This window comes from Bufo bufo, chromosome 2 (assembly GCF_905171765.1).
Source record: "Bufo bufo chromosome 2, aBufBuf1.1, whole genome shotgun sequence".
Lineage (NCBI taxonomy): Eukaryota > Metazoa > Chordata > Amphibia > Anura > Bufonidae > Bufo > Bufo bufo.
The window spans coordinates 7,543,701-7,562,625 of record NC_053390.1 but is presented as its reverse complement, the minus strand read 5'-3'; the positions used below and the strand labels follow the sequence as shown (position 1 = coordinate 7,562,625).

Below are 18,925 nucleotides of genomic sequence, written 5' to 3'. Positions count from 1 at the left end.
TTTTTTTGTTAAGAAAAAAGATGGTTCTTTAAGACCATGTCTGGATTTCAGGGAGCTGAACTGTATCACAATTCGTGACCCTTATCCGCTTCCTCTGATCCCGGACCTGTTTAACCAGATTGTTGGGGCTAAAGTTTTTTCTAAGTTGGATTTAAGAGGGGCATACAACCTAGTCAGGGAAGGGGTCGAATGGAAGACGGCCTTCAATACCGCTGAGGGCCATTTCGAGAATTTGGTTATGCCCTTTGGTTTGATGAATGCTCCAGCCGTCTTCCAACATTTTGTGAACAGCATTTTTTATCATTTAATGGGGAAATTTGTACTGGTGTATCTGGATGCCATTTTGATTTTTTCCACAACCTACGTCAGGTCTTGCTAATTCTGCGGGAGAATAAATTGTACGCTAAACTGGAAAAATGTGTGTTTGCGGTTCCAGAAATTCAATTTCTGGGTTTTCTTCTCTCCGCTTCTGGTTTTCGCATGGACCCTGAGAAGGTCCGCGCTGTGCTTGATTGGGAGCTTCCTGAGAATCAGAAGGCGCTGATGCGGTTTTTGGGTTTTGCTAATTATTACAGGAAGTTCATTTTGAATTATTCCTCTGTTGTTAAGCCACTCACTGATATGACTAAAAAGGGGGTAGATTTTTCCTCCTGGTCGGTAGATGCGCTTAAGGCCTTTTCTAGTATCAAAGAGAGTTTTGCTTCCGCTCCCATCTTGGTACAACCTGATGTCTCTCTGCCTTTCATTGTTGAGGTGGGTGTGGGTGCGGTCTTGTCTCAGGGTCCCTCTCCTGCCAAATGGCGACGTGTGCCTTTTTCTCAAGGAAACTCTCCTCCGCGGAGAGAAATTACGATGTGGGAGATAGGGAGTTGTTGGCCATCAAATTAGCGTTTGAGGATTGGCGCCATTGGCTAGAGGAAGCCAGACACCCTATTACCGTGTTTACCGACCATAAGAATCTGGCCTACTTGGAATCAGCCAAGCGTCTGAACCCGAGACAGGCCAGATGGTCTTTATTCTTTTCTAGGTTTAATTTTGTTGTCACGTTCCGCCCTGGGGTGAAAAAAAATGTGAAGGCTGATGCCCTGTCACGTTGTTTTCCGGGAGGGGGGAACTTTGAAGACCCGGGTCCCATTTTGGCTGAAGGGGTGGTCGTCTCTGCTCTTTATCCTGATTTGGAGGCAGAGGTTCAGGCAGCCCAGGCAGAGGCTCCTGATCTTTGTCCTCCTGGGAGGTTGTTTGTGCCTCTCGCTTTACGACACAAGGTTTTTAAGGAGCACCACGATACTGTCCTTGCTGGGCACCCGGGGAGTAGAGCCACAGTGGATCTCATTGCTCTGAGATTCTGGTGGCCGGCTCTTCGTAAGACTGTTGAGGGTTTTGTGGCAGCCTGCGAGACCTGCGCTAATGCCAAGGTCCCTCATTCACAGCCATCGGGTTCTCTCCTCCCATTACCAATTCCTTCCCGTCCTTGGACGCATCTGTCCATGGACTTCATTACGGACCTGCCTTGTTCCTCGGGGAAGACTGTGATTCTGGTAGTAGTGGACGGTTTTAGCAAAATGGCGCATTTCATACCCTTTCCTGGGTTACCCAATGCTAAAAAGCTGGCACAAGCATTTGTTGGTCACGTTGTCAAATTGCATGGCATTCCTTCAGACATAGTTTCTGATAGGGGCACGCAGTTTGTTTCCAGATTCTGGAAGGCTTTCTGTTCTCGCTTGGGGGTTCGGTTGTCGTTCTCTTCTGCTTTTCACCCGCAGTCGAATGGTCAGACCGAACGCGTCAATCAGAATCTGGAGACCGATCTGCGCTGTTTTGTGGCAGAGAATCAGGAGGATTGGTGTTCTTTTTTGTCCCTTGCTGAGTTTGCTTTAAATAACCGTCGCCAGGAGTCCTCGGATAAGTCACCATTTTTTGGTGCATATGGGTTTCATCCGCAGTTTGGGACATTCTCTGGAGAGGGCTTTTCTGGTTTACCTGATGAGGAGAGATTTTCCTCGTCTTTGTCATTTATTTGGCAAAAGATTCAGGGTAATCTGAAGAGGATGAGTGAGAGATATAAGCGTGGGTGATCTGGTGTGGTTGTCTACAAAGAATATCAAACTGAAGGTTCCCTCCTGGAAGTTGGGTCCTAAGTTTATTGGGCCTTACAAGATCTTGTCCGTCATCAATCCCGTTGCCTTCCATCTTGATCTTCCTCAGACTTGGAAGATCCATAATGTTTTTCACAGGTCCCTATTAAAACCTTATGTCCAACCCACTGTACCCTCCTCTTTACCACCTCCTCCGATTGTTGTTGATGGTAATCTTGAATTTCAGGTCTCTAGGATTGTGGATTCTCGCATTATCCGCGGTTCTCTCCAGTATCTCGTTCATTGGGAGGGTTATGGTCCTGAGGAGAGGATGTGGGTCCCAGTGGCGGACATTAAGGCCACTCGTCTTATCAGGGCTTTCCATAGGACCCATCCTAAAAAGGTGGGCTCTGAGTGTCTGGAGTCCACTCGTAGAGGGAGGGGTACTGTCACCGCCAGCTCTCTGAGAAGCTCTGGCAGACGTTCTTCTGTACCTCTTGCATGATGTTCTTTGTTTTGGTTTCACTTTGTCATCCCTTTTCCTTCTCCCAGCTGTCATCTATTTACACTGATTGCCTCCCTTTATATCCCCTCTCATACTTCCTCACTTTGTGGTTTATACTACTTTCTGGATTGTGCTCACTGCTAGATGCTGCAACTGCTGGTTCCTCAGATAAGTCTTTTCCTTTATTTGTGTTTTCGTGTTGGCTTGATTCTAGGTGACCCTGACTCCCTCCGTATTAAGTGCAGGGAGCCGGTGGTCGTGTCCCCTCACTATTATAGGGTTTTCAGGTGTCACACAGTCTAGGTACGAGGGCATGCAATTTTCTATCATAAAGATCTTTGCATGGGCAGAGCAGTCAGGGAGAGCTCTAGGGGTTTTATAGGGCCCACCGATATGTTCCTTAGTTTGGGATCAAGTCAGTCGGATGTTTATTTATAACTTCCAGTTTTCTGCAACACCATCCGTGACATTGTGCAGAGATCAAGGTTGCTGGAAATGTAATAAAAACATATATATACACATGAGTTTATATATATATTTATATATGGTAAGAGACTCATGTAGATAAAATTGGACAACACAGCCTAGGTAAGTATAATGATCAATAGATATAGTATGAGGCATGTATTGAGGTTGCAGACTGGAATATAAATTATATCTAAATTGTATCTATAGGTAGGAGACCTTTATATGTATTAAGATGTCAAAAGAGAATTAAAGTATTTTATAGACTATATTCCACAGGACAGGCTCAAAACACAGTTAACAAAATAAAATAAAACAAAAAGTACAGAGCAGTAAATCATTGGTGGTCAGTGGAAGCTTACCCTAAGTGCGGCTGCCAGACGTGCGGATTGGAGGATGAAGTATCGGCATTATGTTAAATGCTGCGTGTTTTAAAGCCGGCTGGGCGGACAGCATCTGATGTTACATCCGGTCCATCTGGCTCGGAGCATCGCTTCTCGGCCTCTTGGCTAAGATCAAGTGCAGTATCTGTTCTTCAGTTTCAGTCGAGCTACGCTCCAGGACTGTACTCCGTCCATGGGGGGGTTGAATATCCAACCTATCCTATGTGTGTCATGCCCTGCTCAGGTTATGTGTGGAGGTCTGCCAGGTTAGCAGCACGTGTGTAGTTTTTTGTTTGTTTTGGACTTGAGCTGTATCTGCCTCCCTTCAGGTGCACTGGGTGGGGTTGTTTGTGTGAGTTTAAATTACGCCCCTTCCCAGTGTCCTGTGCGGGTTATAGCTTCTATCTTGCTCTGAGGAAAGGTGGATTTGCTGTTTCTGTTCCGCTACAAGATAAGTTGGTTTTGGTTTCCTTTTTGTGTTCTGTCTAGGCTGTTAGAGAGACACCTGCCTCCTCCAGGACCTGAGGAAGCAGGCTGCCTCTTTCCCCCTTTCCACCATCTCAGGGACTTTAGGGAATCTTCAGCCTTAGGCACGGGGGCACGTTGATTCCCACCTTTAGGGTCTGAACGTGGGCACAGAAGTCCAGGGAGAGGTATGGTAGGGAATTGGCAGGAGGTGACCTTTATCCCCAGCTTCTGGCCTAGACGCTTGTTTTGAGTTTTTTTGTGTGTTTATTATATCTTGTATCCTACCCACCGTGACAATGTGACGTTGAGCAGAACAGAGAACCACACAGTAACCCTGGGTTTACGGAGCATGGGTGGCACTGATGCCAATGCGATGTGACCTCTCAGCTCTGCTGGATCGAAGCCATGAGGCTGGGTTGTGTTGAAAGCCCGAAGTGCATAGTGCCCCAGGACTGGTGACCCTGGGGTGCCTAAACTCACAGGGTGTCTGGGCCCACTGAGTATGGCACATTTGCACAGCACTCATTTTCTTCGCAATTTTAGCACACACCTCTCTTTGTTTGGCTTCGGCCTTGACAAGATGAGGAATTTTTATAATTCCGGCCGAATGTCCGGGCCGTAATCGGCACACATTCACTTATTTATTTTTGTGTTTTCACTGTGTGCACATTACACGTTTGTTTGTCACTGGATTTTCGAGGTTGCAGCGCCCTTACGGGCAACCCACCTTGAGGTCTAGGGGGGGGCGTGTGTGTGGCCATATTGGTTCCTTAACCCACTGCAAATCCTGGGTGGCAGCCGAGGCGAAAGCCGGGAGCATAGATGGGCGTACCCTCGGCTTCGGCTGATGCCACTTGTCCCAGTCCTTTGCAGGAGCCATAGGCCCAGAGGGACAGGGAATGGTTTGTGGGGGGCCGTTCTCCTGTTGGAGAGGGCCTGTGATAGACCGCAACCCAGTGCACGTTTTTGTGTGGCACGCTGCAAAATTTTGTTGCAGGGGTGAAGAAAGCACGCTCTTCGGGCTTTCAAGTAAAAAATATAGGAAAAAAAAAAAAAAATACTTGCATCATTGTATGTCTTGCCACCAGGGAGCCTCCACCCACCCTGCTATGGGGAGAGGGACTGAAGTGGGGTTATACTTCTGATCATCAGGCCCTGGTCTTCTTTATGAAACAAACCTCCAACAAGACATATGAATAAGTTCTTTAAAAGTCAAAGGGATTGCCAGATAAGGCATAGTTCTTGAACTCACGGGACTGTGATTACAGATCCAACAGTCCTTAATTTTACTGTCAGTGTCATTGAGTCCTCTGAACAGCACCTGGTGGTGTCGGATAAGTGCATTGTCCCAGTTCTCCTTCAGTTGTTGGTACAGGGCCGTTGTTCCCAGGATTAGGGCGGCCATCAGCAGGAGGATCCTCATCCTTGGGTGTCAGAACTTCCTTGCAGTGAGAAGCGTGTATCCAGTTGGGCTTTCCTTCAACCTTTACTGCTGTATGAGTAGTCAACAGGACTTGGAAAGGACCATTAAATCTGGGATACAGGCCTTTCCTTACATGTCTTTTTATCACCACCCGGTCTCCTGGTTGCAGACTGTGTGTTCCTTCTACTGAATTTGGAAGGGAAGCAAACACTTGTTTATGGCTGTGCTCAAGCCTCTATGTGAGGGCCCGCATGTAGCTTGTTAGGCTATCATAGTTCATTTGCAACTGTTGTGGGAAATACAATCCTAATCTGGGGGCGCTTACAAACAGGATCTCAAATGGGGATAATCCTGTCTGATTCAATAACTTCAGGGACACCATACCTGCACACCAGTTCACTGACCAGCTTCTTTGCTGTGTTCTTTGCATTTGCCTTTTCTACTGGGAAGGCTTACAGCCACCCTGAAAAGAGATCAACACACACAAGGAAAAATTCCTATCCTCCTACCTTAGGCAGCTGTATGTAGTCTATCTGCAGTCTCTGGAATGGGTAAAGTGGCCTGATGGTGTGCTTGCTTGGAGTCTTCACCACTTGACCAGGATTGTTCAATGCAAATGCGGCGGGCTATGACCTCGACCAGGGGTCCCCTTTTAGTGATGGAATAAATATTTTGTTGTGACGCCAGTTGTAGTGAAGCAACAAGGGCACAGGGCCCCTTTTAGTGATGTGGTTGTACCCAGGTGTAGGAATTCCAGAGTGGTGTAGGGTGGCCTAACTGTCCGTTAATGGTGTTGCACTTGTCACGGTGCTCCTACCTGGATATGCTGGACCCCGGGCTGTGTCATCCGCAGCAGAACAAAGGGGTAGTTGGTAAAGGGGATGAAGAAATAAATTGCGTCCAGACCTTGTGATGAAGTTCAATAACAGCTTTACTTGAATAAATGTTTCTCCAAACATTTTCAGGCTTTGTCTTGGTTCCAGCCGGCCTTGGCAATAACTGTGGCAGGCAAACTCCTCTCTACTACATATGTTGCTCTCTGGCTCTGCTGTGCTAACAGGATAACTGTAGAATTTAGCTGCGTCTTTATGCTGTACTTTGTTCTGTAATCTGGTTTGTCTCTAACTTTATCCAGGGAACACTTTACTTCTGGTCTCTGAGGCTTCAGGCTTTGGCCTCTGTGTCCAGAAGAGCTGAAGGTGCTTCGGCTGGCCTAGACAGGGCTTGTCCAACAGGAACGAGCACCTGCTGCACAACCTCCCTTAGCAGGGGGTAAAACTGAATTAAATCCTCACTAACTAGTCCCTCCCTCTCTTAGAGAGAGCTAGAGTGGAAAGAAGGGTTCCATTCTAGGTAAAATAGCTCTGCCATTTATTCCGCCATCTGCTGGTGAACCAGGCATACATAACAATAAATATGAATACGCATTTTGCAGGACCTGGAAATTAATACATAGGATGACATGAGGTTAACCATAGGAGACAGTAGCAAGGTGAAAAGGTGGTAACGGCACTCTGGGGCGTTACACACAGACCATACATCCTTGTACTAATCGAGTGGCTACTGTAGAAAATCCTGGAGCAATCCAACCTGCATTAACCACACTTACCATGGCACCTTTTGATAGGTGAGTGGCCCCGTGGGTCTCCTGAGCCATAGATGGGTATAGAGGTCGCGGTAGACAAAGTTTGTCCTTGTTTCTCCAAATTCAATGTTCATCAGGTTTGCCCCTTGTTTTACCCAAAGTTCTTTTTCCTCGGGAGGGGCTTGTTCGAGCATTCTTTGAAATGTACTTACAGAAATGTCCTTAGTTCTCAAGGCTCTCACCGGGGTGGCGTCAGCATTTAGTGGCTGGAGTGCAGCTTGTTTGGCTGCCTTGTCTGCTTGATCATTGCCTTTTACTTCCACCATGGTACATCTTGTATGAGCCTTTGCCTTAATAATAGCGACCTCCTCTGGTAATAACAGAGAGTTCATAAGTTCAAGTACAGAGTCTTTATCTTTAATTGGCCGGCCTGCTGATGTTAGAAAGTCTCTAGCCTGTCATATGGGTCCATAGTCATGTGCAATACCAAAAGCATACCTTGAGTCCCCTTGGCCAATGGCCACGCCTCAGTGAATGCCTTCAGCTCTGCCTCTTGTGCTGACATGTGAGGTGGCCGTGGTTCAGCTATCCCTACCTCATGCTGTGTGACCACTGCATAATCAGTGTGGACCGGCCGTGCTCTCCCATCAACTTGCTTCTATCTACAAAATACTCAAAATCAGGGTTATCAAGGGGGTTTTCATGGACATGATTAAATCCTGATGTTTCTTGTTGCATTAATTGTACACAATCATGGAGGTCATGTTCCATCATGTCATTTAGGAGGCTGCCTGTACCTTCTATGCCCCCTTCCCCCATTTCTGAATCTGTGATTGGTAACAAAGTAGCAGGATTCAGAGTAGTACACCTTGTGAAAGAAATGTTAGCGGCATGAGGAGTGCACACTGGAGTCTGAGTTGCCTGGCCATAGAAATATGCTGAGGTTGAACTTGTGTTCATATGTCCTCTATGTCATGGGGTGTTTGTACAATCACCGGGTAGTCTAACACAATGTCAGAGGCTTTTTCTATCATCGCCTGCACTGCCACTACCGCCCTGACACAGGAGGGCGCGCCTCTGGCGAGAGGATCTAACCTGGCTGAAAGGTACACCACTGGCCACTGGCGGTCACCATGTTTCTGAGTAAGTACAGCCGTGCTGCGACCCTGCATTTCTGAACAGAACAGCTGGAATTCCTCATCATATTTTGGAATACCCAGGGCTGGGGCCAAGGTTATGCACAGCTTCAATGTAGGGAAATTATTCACTGCCTCTTCTGTAAGATGAAATGTGTAAGATGACAGACAATCATACAGAGGCTACATTAACATGGACAACTGCAAAAAAAAGGGGGTCAGTCAGCACATCCCAATGTGCAGGTGCACACTGCCATGGCCGGAAACAGCACTCTGCAAACACAAATAAAGTACAATAATGCCATATTTATAGAAAACTTCCTGGCGCTAATGCTACTCTTATTTTGCAAATTTGAGATTCTTGGCAAATACATTTTGTACAAAATTATTTGGGCCCGTCTGCAAAACGTCAAGGTGATCTCTATCAGACTGGAACCTAACACTAAATACTACCTGTTATGTGCCATAATGGCCACCATAGCATTCAGGGAGTGCAGGTTCCACATGCATGTTGGGTCCACTCTGCCTTTTACCATTTTTGGTGCCATAATGGCCTTCATTAAATCCAATTTTGTACAAAATATATTTGCCAAGAATCTCAAATTTGCAAAATAAGCTTAGCATTAGCACCAAAATATTTTCTATAATTATGTCATTATTGTACTTTATTTGGGTTTGCAGAGTGTTGCTGCATTGCCTTTTTTATGCATTAACATGGAGGCATGTCTAATCCAGGGGCGACAGTATGATACCAGCCCCAAAAACACCCTCAGGCTTTGTGCTCTTTTGGGAACTTGTATCCTTTCAGCAGCCTCCTTTCTTTCTGGGGTTAGGTGGCGAGCTCCATGGGAGAGACAGTGTCCTAGAAATACAACCTTGTTTTTACAAAACTGCAGCTTCTGCTTTGAGGCTTTACACCCGTTCTGATGCAGGAAAAGTAAAAAAGATATCGTTGCCTCACAGCAAGTCTCACTGTCTTCAGCACACAGGAGCAAATCGCCCACGTATTGTAACAGGAGCACTGAGCCGGGCGGTGCCCAGTCTGTAAGGACAGATGGCAGAGCCTGTGTATACATGGTTGGGGAGATCTAAACTCCCTGAGGCAGGACGGTCCAAGTATACTGGTTACCCGTAAATGTGAAGGCAAACAGATACTGACAGTCAGGATGCAGCGGGACACTAAAGAAAGCATTTGCCAGATCTATCACTGTGAAACACGTAGCAGTGGATGGAACTTGTGACAGTAAGGTATGTGGGTTTGGGATTATTGGAGTTTGCAAAACTGTCACCTTGTTAACTTCTCTAAGATCATGAGATGCCCTTTTTATCAATACACCGGCCTGGAGAAAAGCATCAATATGACTGACCACTGCTATATCCTGGGCATGACTGAGGGGGTACTGCATCATGTGAGGGGGCCGACATCCTGGCTTAAGATGCACAGTGTCCTCTATGTCCCTATGTCTGTTTATGATGTTGCCCATAAATCCTTCGGTACCACCTCAAGAACAGTCTGGTCTACAAGGGTTAATTCTGATGGTTCTGTCTCAGGCAGGGCCAGCATCACTATTAAGGGACATAATACTTCTTTGGGGCCCTAAAATCTACACGGGTAGTGCCATCAGGATAAGAGTGTATGTGGGCTCCCAGTGCTTGCAAAACATCAGTCCCTAAAAGAGGTTCTGGCAGGTTTTCTTTAACAAACAATTGGATAACAACCGTACTGTCTTTTATCTTTAGTTTAACTGGCTCAGATTCACGGACAAAAACAGTTTCACCTGTAAATCCCACAGCCGATACATAACAAGGGGTTAACTGATGTGGCCGCAAGAAACTCTGGTCTACTACTGTTTTGGCTGCCCCCGTGTCAACCAGGAATGGTACTGCCTTTCTGTATACAACAATCTACCGCACAAAACTTCTCCTCTCCATCCCTCAGTTTCAACCTCACGAGCTACTTTTATCCATGTATCAACCACTTTCTCACATCCATGATCATTTATCCAACCACAATGTGTCCTACTGAATCTTTCCCAGACTTCTAGGTTAAGATTCCCATACTTCATCCCTGCCTTCTCTAACACTCTGTCCACATTCTTCAGACCCTCTTTACCTCCTCTTTCCTTCAGCAATGTTTTGGCTGTCTTATAACCTCCAGGTATAAAGAAATTATTCCCCATTGCTCTTCAACTGTACCAGAACAAATATAGAAAGCAACACAATTCCAGACGTCTATTTCCCCTCAGTTTCCTCACTATTCACCTAGTGTACTCTGTTACTGAGATTTCCTTTTCTATAATGTTCTGCAATTTTTCAAACACAGTAAAGAACAAACAAAAACTATACTGTATAGGTCTCCTAAAGCCAGACCAAAAAGATCATCAAAGTTACTCATGATCAGAAACTAAACCCAACAATTATAGGTATTTTAAACTTTTAAGGTTCATTATCAATATGGACTCGACTGTAAAAATAACTTAATACGTATGTTCCTTCAACAATCCTTCTAACCAGACAACCGGTCAGGGAGGCACAGATGTAATGTAAGATAAAGTCTCTTACCTTGCAGCACTGTCTTTTATATCTGTCCGTCTAGGTCCGTATTATCCAAGTGGTCGGGAGATCAATGAAGTGTCCTTTAGTCGAGTCCCACGTTGGGCGCCAAGTTTTGTTGGGGCAAAACCCCCAACTCTATGATTGTCGGGGTCCCAATTGAAGTGTCCTTATGAGCGCTCAGAGAGCTGACACAGACACATTGCTGAATCAGATTCTCTCTACTTTATTCCACAAAATTATACATCTTTATAACACTACAGATAATCACAGACAAATCTGGCACACCTCCAAGGGGGTGGAAATAACAACTAATGATTCGATTCGTTATTCATCAAAGGCAATACTTCTGCACCACACTAAGAGAATTCTAATAATTACAAAGTTTCTGCAGCAACTTATCTCAAAGTTGACATTCTTCAGCAGTATATCCCGAAACTCAGAAGGAACATAACTCTCTCTTGTATGTCAAACTCTGATAAGGAAACGAGGGGGCGGCTATCTTGACCTTGCAGCTAGGAACTTCTGATCTATATACACAGAGACTCCCTACGTCCTGCCAGCTGGCTCAGTAATTTTCCACATATGTACAAGATGGAAGAAATACTCATACAAAATGGATTCTGATCCCTTACACATGCATACATAGATATATATATATAGGCACATACACACACACACACAAAAATTGGTCACTTACCTTCCTACTTGGAGGCTGCAGGATTGATGCAGTCAGGAGGCACAGAGGAGGCAGAGCACCTCTGATAGTAGGCCAGGTCTTTTCTTCCTGACCTCGGCTTCCTCCTGAGCGACCTCTGGGCAGCATCAATCAATGTCAGCAGGCAGGTGTAGAGCCGGCTCCTCATAGGCTCAGCCTGCCTGCTACTGTATAATGCTGCTGCCCTGCTCTCCCTGGGTCCCGTCAGATATGTAATTAAACAGCTTTCTTTAAGGCTCCATTCACACGTCCGCAATTCCGGACCCGCACTTCCGATCCGGAAAAAAATAGAACATGTCCTATTCTTGTCCGCAATAGGCATTTTCTATTAAGTGCCGGCGATGTGCGGTCCACAAAATGCGGAACGCATATTGCCGGTGTCCGTGTTTTGCGGATGCACAAAACACACACGGATGTGTGAATGGACCCTAAGGGGCTGGGACGGGCGGCCCACTGTGTGATCTGGCCAGAAAATACTGGCAATTATCATTGCCGGTAAAAAACGCAATTAGACTTACCGGTAATTCCGTTTCCTTGAATCCACCATGACGGCCCACATTGAGATTGACCCTTGACCTCTGTAGGGGCAGGAACACATAGAGAGTTTAAATTCCCCCCACCCCTCCACCTCCTCAGTGCTTTACAAATTATCCGAAAGGTGGAAAAGAGAGTAAAAGATATTGATTCATACCCTTAAACTCGTATTTTATATATTTATTTATTTATTTTTATTACATATATGATATGTGTGTTTTTTTTGTTTTTTTTTTGGGATGGGAATAGTACGGGGCCGTCATGGTGGATTCAAGGAAACGGAATTACCGGTAAGTCTAATTGCGGTTTTTTCATTTCATCCACCATGACGGCCCACATTGAGATGTATCAAATGACTACATGGTTGGGGATATGGCCTGTATAATCTTCCGACCAAAAAGAGCCTCATTCGAGTCCGGAAGATTAAGGCGATAGTGTCTTACAAAGGTGTTTGTGCTAGCCCAGGTTGCGGCCCTACAAATCTGGTCTAGTGAGACGCCTCTTTTTTCAGCCCAAGAGGAGGCAGTGGCCCTAGTGGAGTGGGCTTTAATATTGCCGGGACTGGGCTTGCCCTGTATCCTGTAGCAACACTCGATGGTGGACCTGATCCATCTAGCTATGGAGGATTTGGCTAGCTTCTTCCCTTTATTTTTTCCAGAGAACTGAACTAGTAGATTATTATCTAACCTAAGAGCCCTGGTAGCCTCCAGGTATTGAATTACTGTATCCTTAACGTCTAAGAGATACATGTTATCACCAGACCCTGCAACTTCGGACCTAGTGATAGAAGGTAGAACAATTTCCTGTTCCTGGTGGAAGGAGGAGACTACTTTAGGGAGGAACCCAGGGTCGAGCGTTAGGCGGATGTGATCATTACAAATTTGGAGATATGGTTCCCTGCAGGAGAGGGCCTGAAGTTCTCCAATACGTCTGGCTGAAGTAATTGCTATCAGGAAAGCAGTCTTCAGAGAAAGGTGTTTTAAGGAGATCTCTGATAACGGTACAAACGGAGGCTTTGTTAGGCCTTCTAGGACGATGTTCAAGTCCCAAGTTGGAGCTCTAGATTTAAGGGTGGGTCTTAACCTTGAAGCTGCTCTAATAAATCTCCTGACCCATCTGTGATTGGCTAAGCTGCAGTCGTAAAAGGTACTAAGGGCTGATATTTGTACTTTCAGAGTACTAGGTCTCAGACCTAATTCCATGCCGCTCTGGAGGAAGTCCAGAATCTTGTTGATGGGAGGAGAGGAGGTGTCCGGGTGATCAATTCCTAACCAAGAACAGTATCTTTTCCATATCTTTAAATAGATGGAAGATGTCACTTTTTTTCTACTGGCCTTGAGCGTGAGAATCACCTTATCTGACAGGCCTCTGTTCTTTAAGGTTTCGCTCTCAGGATCCAGGCTGCCAGTCTGAAGATTCCTGGGTCTGGATGCATAAGTGGGCCCTGGACTAAGATATCTCTCTGAAAAGGAATTTCCCAGGGATACTCCAGCGATAGCTGTTTTAGAGTAGAGAACCAGCTCCTCTTTGGCCATAGGGGGGCTATTAGGATGAGAGTAGTTGGTTCTCCTAGAAGCTTCTGGATGACTCGCGGTAATAGTGGTATCGGGGGAAATGCATAAGCTAGTCTCCAACTCCACTGAATTGATAGGGCGTCTATTGCCCACGAACCGTCCTCCTGGTTTAGGGAGCAAAAGCATTCTACTTGCGTATTTTTTCTTGAAGCGAATAAGTCTACTTCCGGATGACCCCATCTTTTTGAGATCCTCTGGAAGATCTTTCGGTTCAGGGACCATTCCCCTGGATCTATTTTTTCCCTGCTCAGGTAGTCTGCTACTGTGTTTTCGCAGCCCTTTAAATGGATGGCGGAGAGCGACAGGGTGTTCTCTTCTGCCCAGGAGAAGATTCTCATTGCTACAGCACCCAACAGGCGTGACCTTGTCCCTCCTTGGTGTCGTAGGTATGCCACAGTTGTGGTATTGTCGGATAGAATTTTTAAATGATGACCCCTCAGTAGGTCCTCTCCTTTTGTTAATGCTTCGAGGACAGCGTACAGCTCTCTGTAATTGGAGGATCTTTTTCTTATGTCTTCTGGCCAAGTACCCTGTAGAAGGTGGTCTCCTATTTTTGCTCCCCAGCCTTCGAGACTTGCGTCTGTTATTACCTGAACGGCCGGGTAGTTCCGCCACTGTAGACCTCCAAGCAGTCTTCTTCTTTCTTTCCACCAGCTTAGATCTGATTTTACGGACTGAGGAATCCATACATCTTTGTCTAGGTTTATCTGTCTTCCATCCCATACACTTACGATCCAACTCTGGATTACCCTTGTGTGGCTTTGGCACCAGGCAACCGAGGGGATGCAGGCAGTTAGACTTCCGAGAAGACTCATGGACCGTCTGATGGAGCATCTGTGAGAACTCTGAAACATTCGGATCTTCTCTATTAATGCCACTGTTTTGTCCTGGGGGAGAAAGGTCTTTAACAGGGCTGAGTCCAGTTCTACGCCTAGGAATCTTATTCTTCTGGATGGAATCAGCGTGGATTTTTTTATATTTATGATCCAACCCAGACTTTCTAGGAACTCTGAGAATCTCCGAGCTGCAGACAGATTTTCGGCTTCTGTATTGCCAAGAATAAGGAAGTCGTCTAGGTATGGGATAATTGTTATACCTTCCTGACGAAGATAGGCCACCATTTCCACTACCACCTTTGTGAAGACCCTGGGGGCCGAGGAGATGCCGAAAGGGAGGGCGACATATTGAAAATGGTGGATCAAGCCGTCCGGCCCTTTTAGGGAGAATCTTAAGTACTTTTGAGAAAGATGATGAATAGGGATATGGTAGTATGCGTCTTTGAGGTCGATTGACGACATAAACGCTCCTTTCTGTATTAGGGGAATAGTGGATGTGATGGTTTCCATCCTGAATTTCCTGTATAAGATGGATCTGTTTAGAGGTTTTAGGTTTATGATGGTTCGCAGGGATTGGTCTGGTTTCTTTACTAGGAAGAGGTTGGAGTAGAAGCCTCTCCTTTGTTCTAGTTGCGGGACCCTCTGAATTACCCCTAGATCTAAGAGGTCTCGGACGCCCTGCCATATTTTTGGAAGCTCTGTTTTGTTCTGGGATGAGATGCAGAATCTTCTTGGGGGGATTGATGTGAATTCTATCTTGTAGCCTTGAGAGACTACGTTTAGAACCCAGGGATTTGAGGTGATCTGCTCCCAAGATGGTAAAAACCCCTTTAGTCTCCCCCCTACTCTGGTGTCATTGCTGTTTATTTTGTCGGTTTTGGGGATTGAGGATGAAGCCTCTCCCTCTTCCCCCTTTTGGATAGCTCCATCTGCCAGTTTTTCCTTTCCCCCTGTAGGATCTCTGCTGGGGCTGGAACTGACGAAAGGGCTTCTTTCTAGACTCCTTGTCCTCCGGAAATCCCTTTTTCTTATCCGCCGCTCCCTCTAGAATTTTATCTAGAGTGGGACCAAAGACAAACTCCCCAGAAAATGGGATAGAACAGAGTTTGGCTTTGGATGCCTTGTCCCCTGACCATGCTTTCATCCATAATGCTCGCCTGGCTGCGTTAGAGAGAGCAGCGTTTTTGGCTGAGAAGCGGATGGATTCCGGGGAGGCATCCGCTAAGAATGCTGTGGCGGAACGAAGGAGTGGAATAGACTCCCTGATTTCTTCTCTTGGGGTCTTATTTTTTAGGTGTTCGTCCAACTCCCCCAGCCATATATACATAGCCCTGGCTACTGAAGTTGCTGCAATGTTTGCTTTTACTCCAAACATTGCTGATTCCCAGGATCTTTTTAGGAGCCCGTCTGCTTTTCTGTCCATTGGATCACCCAATTGGGAGGAATCCTCAAAAGGAAGAGCGGTTTTCTTTACAACCTTAGCCACCTGTATGTCGACTTTAGGGGTCTGATTATATATTTTGCTTTCTGCTGGGTCAAAGCAGAGTCGGTTCCTGAACTCCTTGGGGACACCTAATCTCTTCTCAGGATCTGCCCACTCCTCCATTATCATTTCCCGTATATTCTCGTTTATAGGGAAGACGATGGAAGTCTTGGATCTAAGGCCGCCAAACATTTCATCATGAACGGTCCGGGGTCTAGGGGTATCCTCGATTCCCATTGTGGACCTGACTGCTCTGAGTAAATCCTCCATCTCGTCTGTGGAGAAAAAATATTTTTTGTCCTCCTCCAAAATTTCCCCCTCGGACAAGGGGTCCTCAGCAGGAATCTGTCTGGATGTGACGGAAGCTTCCTCTACATCCTCGCCCTCAGATGAGGAGACGACCGACAGTTTGCGTGTCTTGGGAGGGTTGGGGACACTAGCCGGAACAGACATAGTGGCCAAAGAAGATCTGATTTCGTCCGTAATAAAAGTTTTCATTTCGGACAGAATATCTGGTTGCTCTTCCTTCCATATTTCGGCAGTACAAGGCTTGCACAGCCTCTTTTTGTAATTTTCAGGTAACCTTCTTGAGCATGCACAGCACTTTGAGAGCTTTGCTTTAGTTTTAGATTCTTTGCTGCCCTGGAGGAAGCAACCAGATATACCGTATTTAGAATTGTAAAATTAAAAATACAATTTCCCCCCAGAGGGGACTCACTGTACTGATGGCCGAAGGGTCAGAGCCTTCCTGGCGAGGAGTAGGTGCTTCAGACATCGCGGTGCAGCAGTCAAAGGCTGACAACCGCGCTCTTTTTAAATTCTTATCCCGGCGTCTGACGTCATCAAGCAGCGCCCCGACTGACAGCGTAAGCCTGCGCCGCACCAGCTTGTAGAAAAAGGTACGTGCGCCGCCCGGCCCGCCCTTAATGCGCTTCATGCGCCGCACCACTCCTCCTGCCGGTCACCTGTAAGGAAGGACGCCAAGCGCCGTGCGCGAGGCGCCTTGTGAAGCCGGCACCCCCGACTATTACCCAAAAGAGGGAAGGAAGTCTGAGGTAGGGAAGGACCGCAGGCCTCAGCATAAGCTAAGACGAGGGTCCCTGCTGCTCCAAGCTGGCCAGCCTTAGCCCCTGCCGTGGGAGGCCATCAGGAGATTCCTGTAACAGAATAAAGCTACTACCCTCCAGGAAGGAGGGCTCTCTCTACATGTTGGCCCCTGTAGGGGCAGGAAAGCACTGAGGAGGTGGAGGGGTGGGGGGAATTTAAACTCTCTGTGTTCCTGCCCCTACAGAGGTCAAGGGTCAATCTCAATGTGGGCCGTCATGGTGGATGAAATGGAAAAATAAAATACCGGTACCGGCTCAGAGAACAAAATACAGGTGAAATACCGGACAGGTGGCAACTCTAACGCTGTTACATCAGAGAACTACAGCTTCCCCCATAACAGATAAACCTTAAGGGACACTGACAGGCCCTATAAACATATTTAGATATTCCTATGCAGTCATAGGTCTTATAATGTGTATGCCAATCACATAAGTGTACCCCCTGTACGCATTTCAAACACTGTAAAATCAACTTTATATTCATATGTGAATCACTTACCTTTATGCCCAAGGCGCGGTCTTTCTCCTGCATTTGTGCCCAGCCGCGCCCCAACTGCCGTTTCCTAGCGCCGCCCAGCTCATTATTATTCACGGCGCTGGGCGGCTTTTCCAGTCCCCGATGCTGCGAGATCCCGCGCATGACGAATAGAAACGTATGGACATCGGCCTCACTTGGAGCTTTTGCGCATGCGCCGGATACCTTACCCGGCACCCTCACTCGCCGGAATCGTAAAGCGCCTGCGTCCCATAACCTTCAATGCGGCGGCTTCAGCGTCTCCTGTGCAGTGAATAATAATGAGCTGGGCGGCGCTAGGAAACGGCAGTTGGGGTGCGGCTGGGCACAAATGCAGGAGAAAGACCGCCCCTTGGGCATAAAGGTAAGTGATTCACATATGAATATAAAGTTGATTTTACAGTGTTTGAAATGCGGACAGCGGACAGGGGGTACACTTATGTGATTGGCATACACATTATAAGACCTATGACTGCATAGGAATATCTAAATATGTTTATAGGGCCTGTCAGTGTCCCTTTAAGGAGATATTACGAGGAGTTATAAAAAGAAAGCACTACAACTCCCAGCATCTCTTCATCTCTCTAGTAGAGAAAGTGCTCATCACGCCTCCATCATACAAAGCCCTGCCCCCTACCCTGATCACATGACAGTGACATCCTCCGCCATCTCTTATCCTCTTTATTGCCAAACCCGTACCACTACCCTGGTCACATGACAGTGACGTCACCCAAGGTCCTTCACCACCTGTTATCCATTCCATTTATCAGCCCCGTCCCCTGCACTAATCACATAATGGTGACATCACCCCAGGTCCTTCACCATCTCGTCTCCTCTCCACTGCTTAGCCCCGCCCCGCGCACTGGTCACATGGTGGTGACGTCACCCCAGGTCCTTCAGCTCTGGCAGTGCAGTAAATACTGGGACCCCGCCCCCTGCACTGATCACATGACGGTGACGTCACCGCAGGTCCTTCACCACCTCTTCTCATCTCCTGAGCCCCGCCCCCTGCACTGATCACATGACAGTGACGTCACCCCAGGTCCTTCAGCTCTGGCAGTGCAGCAGATACTGGGCAGGTCCTGGTCGGTAGTCAGGGCTCTTGTTCTCTCTGGTATCAGCCATTCCTCCAGCCTGCAGGTAAGATGAGCTGTGAGGAGACAGTGTGGTGGAGAGCTCAGACATGTCACCTCTGGAGATTCTCCTCCATTACACACAAGGAATCCTTCTCCGCTCCTCAGCTTAGTATGATGGGGGAGGAGTAGTGGGGATAGTGGGGGTTGTCATCATTCGCTGGCCCCTGACTGTCCTGGTGCGGGGCCCCTGCCTCCAGGAGGAGAATGAATGGAGCGGGGCCCGGCCTGAGCTCAGCTCTCTCCAGTCTCTTCTATAGGAGTTATGGACACAGCTGAGCACAGCCCAGAGGTGGGACCTGCATCTATCAGACATTTATCTCCTGTGGAGCCACCAGAGATCTCCATGTTGGGGTCCCTGGACTCCATGTGGTGGGGGCTCTGAGAAGCGGGGCCCCTCCAGGCTCAGCAAGTGCGGTTCTGGAGGAGACATC

General features: G+C 47.1%; 1 pseudogene; it reads left to right on the top strand.

The window, feature by feature from the left end:
* Positions 1-3,534: 3,534 nt before the first annotated feature.
* LOC120992952 lies at positions 3,535-3,652 on the top strand (annotated as a pseudogene).
* Positions 3,653-18,925: the final 15,273 nt, after the last annotated feature.